The 5,992-nt window shown below is 35.8% G+C and overlaps 1 long non-coding RNA gene across 3 annotated transcripts; it reads left to right on the top strand.

Annotated features, from left to right (window-relative positions):
• Window positions 1–1,440: 1,440 nt before the first annotated feature.
• Window positions 1,441–5,737, top strand: LOC149823402 (uncharacterized). 3 transcript variants are annotated; one of them, XR_016435077.1, is made up of 8 exons: window positions 1,441–1,880; window positions 2,284–2,374; window positions 2,461–2,596; window positions 3,055–3,135; window positions 3,822–3,904; window positions 4,617–4,741; window positions 4,858–4,929; window positions 5,300–5,737. It is a non-coding gene; the product is annotated as an uncharacterized LOC149823402 (long non-coding RNA). The 3 variants fall into 3 exon arrangements; XR_016435078.1 differs by lacking the exon at window positions 5,300–5,737 and adding an exon at window positions 5,208–5,259; XR_016435076.1 differs by lacking the exon at window positions 5,300–5,737 and having other exon boundaries at window positions 4,858–5,147.
• Window positions 5,738–5,992: the final 255 nt, after the last annotated feature.

Below are 5,992 nucleotides of genomic sequence, written 5' to 3'. Positions count from 1 at the left end.
ATCCTTTGCTACAAGGCTGAAATGGGATGTACTCGCCATAGTGACACTTTTTTTTTTTGGGTAAAATCTCGTTTTTCAAAAACTCGTGAGAAATTGAAATTTTTTCATAAATATCACATTTTTTGGCAAAATCTCGGCAATAAAAAAATAAATTAAAAAATATAAAAATATTTTTTTATAAGAAAATATTAATACAAATTATTTAAAAATAAAAATACAGGTTTTTTTTCATGATAAATAGCCGTTTAAAACATAAATATTATATTTAAATCATAGTATTTATGTTTTTCTATAAATCTCACGATATTTTGAAAATCTCACAAGAAATTATCGTTTTAAACTTTCAGGCAATATCTCAAGATATTATCGCAAGATTTTCATAAATCTCGCGATATTTGTCACTATGATCCTAGCTACAATGAAAAGAGGACCTTGAGTTTTTACACCAATGAGCTCATGAGTGACGTTATTTTCCCCAATTATCTTGAACAAAAAAAAAAAAAATTTTGCTTCCTTGTACTACATTTCATTATTTTGTGACATATGTTTGGCCACTATAAATCTCACGATAACATCGTGTGAAATTGCCTGAAAGTTTAAAACGGCAATTTCTCCCAAGATTTTCAAAATACAGCGAGATTTATGAAAAAACATAAAGACCGTGATTTGAACGTGATATTTACGTTTTAAATGGCTATTTATCATGAAAAAACCATGTATTTTATTTTTAAATCATTTTTATTAATATCTTCTTATAAAAAATAAAATACTTTTTAATTTGTTTTTTATTTCCAAGATTTTGCCAAAAAATGCAAAATTTATAAAAAAAAAATTTAAATTCTAGCGAGTTTTTGAAAAATGAGATTTTGCAGAAAATAGACATTTTGGCATATACAAATTTAGAACTCATGATTAGACCCAAATTGTGTATTGGGAAATTATACGGTTCTTTCCCACATGATAAAAGGCCATAACCACTGCTAGTATCAACAAGCCGGGTATGACCCGGTTCAGACCCATACCACATCTGTTAGGATCCGGGTTAGGTAATAAAGAAGGAGGTCCAGTTAACTATTTGGGACAGACCGATTAATCTGTACGGTTTGTGAAATTCATATGATACCTTACCGACCCAAGTTCTTATTAAGATCCTCAATTTTTTTATGTAAAATACATAATAAAAAAAAGTTATTATCACTACTACAAGAAAAATAAGAAACAGTGACAGTGTACACATCGTCTCTGTTGATTTCTAGTTTTAGTGACGGTCAGAACCGTCACTAAAATGTAGAAAAAGTGTGCGACTCCTCGTTTGGTCCAACAAACCTTCTTACGGTCCAACCCGAACCCAACCATCGCTACAGAGCCCATTCACACAAAAAAATAAAATAAAAAAGCCAATGAGTCCTAACCCTAATCTCTCTCTCTCTCTCTCGACTATGCCGGAGACCAGCCGACGTCCGGAGTCGTCGCTGTCCGGAGCTCGACTCCTATGCACTCGTCGTCCGCCAGCCCATGGCCCAGCCCTTACCCGGCGGCCAGCCCCCTGCCAGCTCGCTGCCATCCGGGGTGAGGCCATCGCCGGCGAGATCGTCGTTGCTGCAGGGGTTCTTCCGGCGGCCGTTTCCTCCTCCATCGCCGGCGAAGCATATCAAGGCGTCCTTGGCCAAGCGGCAGGGGCCTGCGAAGACGAAGCGGAAGGGCCGATCCCAGAGGACGACGGCGAGGCGGATTGGCAACTGGACAAGAGCTTCGCGGTGAAGTACGATTTCAGGAAGGAGGTCGGGAGAGGGCATTTCAGTCACACCTGCTCCGCTAGGGCTCGAAAGGGAGAGATCAAGGGCCAACTCGTCGCCGTGATGATCATATCGACGGCAAAGGTATGCCTCCGATTCTTGCTGTCTTAACTACGGCAGATTCCAAAGAAATTGATTCATCTAATTTTTGGATCTCAATGAAGAGAGAGGAGTTTCTTTTGTTCGCGGTAGCAATCGAGTTGCTATTGTGATTGAAATTTCGGCAATTAGGGAGGGATTCAATCGATACGAAATCTTCTTTCGTCGTGGGAGTTTCTTTCTTAATTTCTTTGGGATCATGATTCTTCTCCTCTGGTGAACTTGTACTTTGAATCTTTGATCGACGACGTGGTAGGGTTAGGATGGTGTTTCTCAAAATTCTTTCTCTCTTCCTGTTTTTTTAGGTTTTGTTGGAAGATGCATGTGTCTAATATTTGGTTTTATCATTTACTCTCTATATGTGCCTGGTCGGATCTTACTGATGTAGCCATGCAATAGAAGGAGATAGTAAAGAGAACGTTTTTTTATGCCATTTTTTGGGGCTTACGGGAAGATGCGAGTCAATAGAGGGAAAGCAGGTTTGCCTCAGTGCCTATGACACAGTATGTTTGTAAGTTTTTTTTTTTTTGTAGTATGGTTTCTTCTAATATCTGCTATTGTTTAGTCTACAGCATGGAAGAAGAACCAGTCGAGAGTCCCTTTGGTCTACACATGTTTTTTGTGTGCTTCTATGCTTACCATGTAAAACCTTTAAAAGATGGTGAAAGGAGGAAAAACAACTCCATTTTCTACCAGATCAGGTGTGTTTCCATCATTTTTTTAGTTTCTTCTGGCACTTTTATTTTTGTGCACATGATTTTGATATTTGATTGTGTTGTTCAACATGTATATGTGCTTGGTGAGAGATTATTTAACTCATTCCTGTTGCTACACGGGCTGTCCTGTGAAGTGTGGTTTTTGCCCTGTTTATTTGTTTAGTTTAAGCTTTCCCTGTTGGTTTATTGCTTGGTGCTTGCTTGTTCTGATCTCCTTTTTTCTTTTCATTGTGTGGTTGATTCGTGGATGTATCTTTTGGTTGATGATTACCATTGTTTTTGTAAAGGTGATTGATCTATCATCTGTTGTCTATTTTTCTTTTTCTCTTTGTTGTTGCATGTATTTAGGTTGTAGTTATTGTGTAACTTATTTTTTGTGAGTCTTGTTGGATTCATCTTTATGCATTATTTTTTGAGCTTTCATTGGGTTGTTTCTTTTGCAGATTGTTGATGCCGTTGGTGTTCTAGCTTGATACAACTGAGTGGCTCTCATATGAGGGTGCTAGATGGAGCTAACTTCAAAGGCGAGTCTCATGTTTTCTTATTTAATCTTTTGTATTGATTACTTCCACGTGATGATGGGTTGACTTTCTAGGGCAATATAGATATTGTGTAGTCTCTTCATTGCTAATTTTCAATTAAGTTTGATATGGATTTTCATTTTAGATTCTGATTTTTGATGGATGTCTTATTTCAGTTTCATGCTGGTTTTGTTGTGAATAATGTTTTCCTGAATAAATGTTTCTAGATTTTTATCTTTTAGTGTATTGTTTCGTGAAATTTGTGTTTGTCTTTTCTTTTAAATCTAGTTCTTAGTGTTAGTTTTCTTATAATGGATGAACTTCATGAATTTGGTGCTTTGTTGATAATTTATATATATTGGCATTGACAACTATGCTATATCCTAAGAATTCCTTAATAAATAGGTACATATTTGATGTACTAAGTTTTCATTGTTAGTCTTCGAGTTTTTACCAAATGATAGTGTTCGCAACCATTTGCATGGTGAGTTTTCAATTTGATGTACTAAGTTGCCAAGTAGTTTCCAATTTGAATTTTGTGATGGCAGAATGATGACAGATTGATTTTCTTTTCCTTTCTCTTGATCTACCTTTGGGTCATGAAGTTTGATTTGTTAGATGACAAAACATGCTTGCATTTTTCTGCATATCATGGTCATTCACTCTTATTGTGATATGCTTTTGAGCAGGGATATGCACCCATTTGCTTGGGTCTTGAGGACTTCTGCACTTGCAGGCTTTATCTTCGTATTCAGGCAACGTTCAATTTACTGTATGTACTCATCATGCAACTTGAGTGTCAATCACACAGATTTGTAAATATAATTGTTAGATAGCTCACGAGCATGACCAGAATGGCCATGTGCTCTTGTATTTCGGATGATTAGTGTGCCTTTCCTGTTTCAGCTGTATTCACTCATCCACGAGTTATGATTCATTTTGGTTTATTTTTTGAATAGCCTATGACTTATATGGACTTGATCTTAATCATTTAGCTCTTTACAAGATGATTTGAATAACATTAACTCACTTTCTAATACTTGCCCGAGAACCTATAATTCCTAGAACAGATAGACCTTTTAAGGTAAATGTCTCATTGTATTATCCATCAATCAATATTTCTTTGATTGTCCTAATTATGATGTTTTTTTCTTTTCCATGATAGACAAGTATTGTATTTACTTTGGAAGGGGTCTTGGAATGCTTTTTAAAGCTTTAGTTGTGTTTGCTTTAAGCGACATTAATTTGACAAAGGTATTGCTTCTAATGTTATTCAGAAGTGTTTTGTTTTCTTTTGGACTTTTATGATCAAACTCTGAACCTCACTCGATCTATTCAATGTCTCTTTACTAGAAAGCAGACCTCAAACAAATGTGGACCACATGCTAATCAAATTCATTTTCCAATTTGTCAGTAAAATCTTCTTCTTTGTCATATTCTCCTAATAATATATATATATTTGACTTTGATCCATTTGGTTGCAGGAAACAAGTTCAGTGCCTTCGCAAATATCTGGTTATAAGCTTGTTCTGGACCTTTTTCAAGTGGTTCTTCAGTGGTATTAGAGATTCTTGTGGAGCTTTTTCAAGTGAACCTACATCTGCAAGCGGTAATGAAACTTTAATTGTCTGAAGATTCATGCTGGACCAATTAGAGTTTAAATGTACAAACTTATTCATATGTTGATCACACATCAGCTGATGATGTCTGCATTTCTCTTTACAGATTGACATGGTCAGTACAAATGTCAGAATCAGATCTACCATATTTGGCACAAGGGAGTACCCCAAGAAACCAGTAAGCAAGTGGTATTTATGAATGTGTGTTTCGAAAAGGTCTCATCTGTACACATGTAATGTAGCTCAAGTATGACCTTTGCCACTCAAAGAGAGACACCTTCTGATCAATTGAATTGCCAAAGTCTCTCATATAGAGTGGAATCTTACCAAATAGTACAGATTTATTTGTTTTTATATCCATCAACGGTAGAGACATCTATAAATTTCATTGTTTTCTGACTGCAAATGGCATCTTATTATTATTATTATTTTTACTTTTAAAAATTCATCCAAAAGGTACCCAGGAAGAAGCAGTTGAGGCTTTATTATAAAAAAAAAACTATTAAATTCAGAGGTCTGAATGTTGTAACAAACTTTGACATGAGCAGATCAGTCATAGTGCATCTACTTTCCTCAACCACTCTGACGTTGAAGCCCTGTGACCATTGACTTCTCCTTAACATCTGGTTTCCAATAGAACAATGGCTACCTCAACAACGGTATCATCTTGCAGGATTCATCGTCGTCGCATTCGGATATGTTGATCCCCACCGACCTGATTGGTTCCACAGCAGCAAGGAACTTGTGCATGTATCAGCAACCATCAGGCTTCATTAGAATGAGTTTGTAAGCATTGGAATAAAACTGGTTTTTTTTTGTGGTGTGTGCGTGAGTTTGGGCACGCATGTGTCCATATGTGTAACATTGATCAATTCATTTTCTTTTAAGATTAAAGTCCTCATGGGTCTGTGCGTGTGAACATGCACGCTATTTGTGTAAATATATTTAACTAGATATTTATGTAAATACAAAAACTATAAATATATTTTAACATAATTATAAAATATATAAGTAAAATTGAATTTTAAAAAAAAGACTATTAGTGACAGTTTCAACCATCACTATTGATTAGTGTTTTTTTTTTCAAAGTAAAGACTTATAGTTACAACCAAAGCCGTCATTGTAGGTATCCTGCTGTGATGAAAGTAACCGTCACTAGAGATTTTATTTAATGATGGGTTGACCTGTCACTAAAATACATAGTGACGGTTCTTGGGGTTTTTAGTGACAAACCTTGGGGC

This window comes from Nuphar pumila, chromosome 10, assembly GCF_984573655.1.
Source record: "Nuphar pumila chromosome 10, dmNupPumi1.hap1.1, whole genome shotgun sequence".
Lineage (NCBI taxonomy): Eukaryota > Viridiplantae > Streptophyta > Magnoliopsida > Nymphaeales > Nymphaeaceae > Nuphar > Nuphar pumila.
Note: the sequence above shows the minus strand (reverse complement) of the source record. Positions and strands in the feature narration are given on the sequence as shown.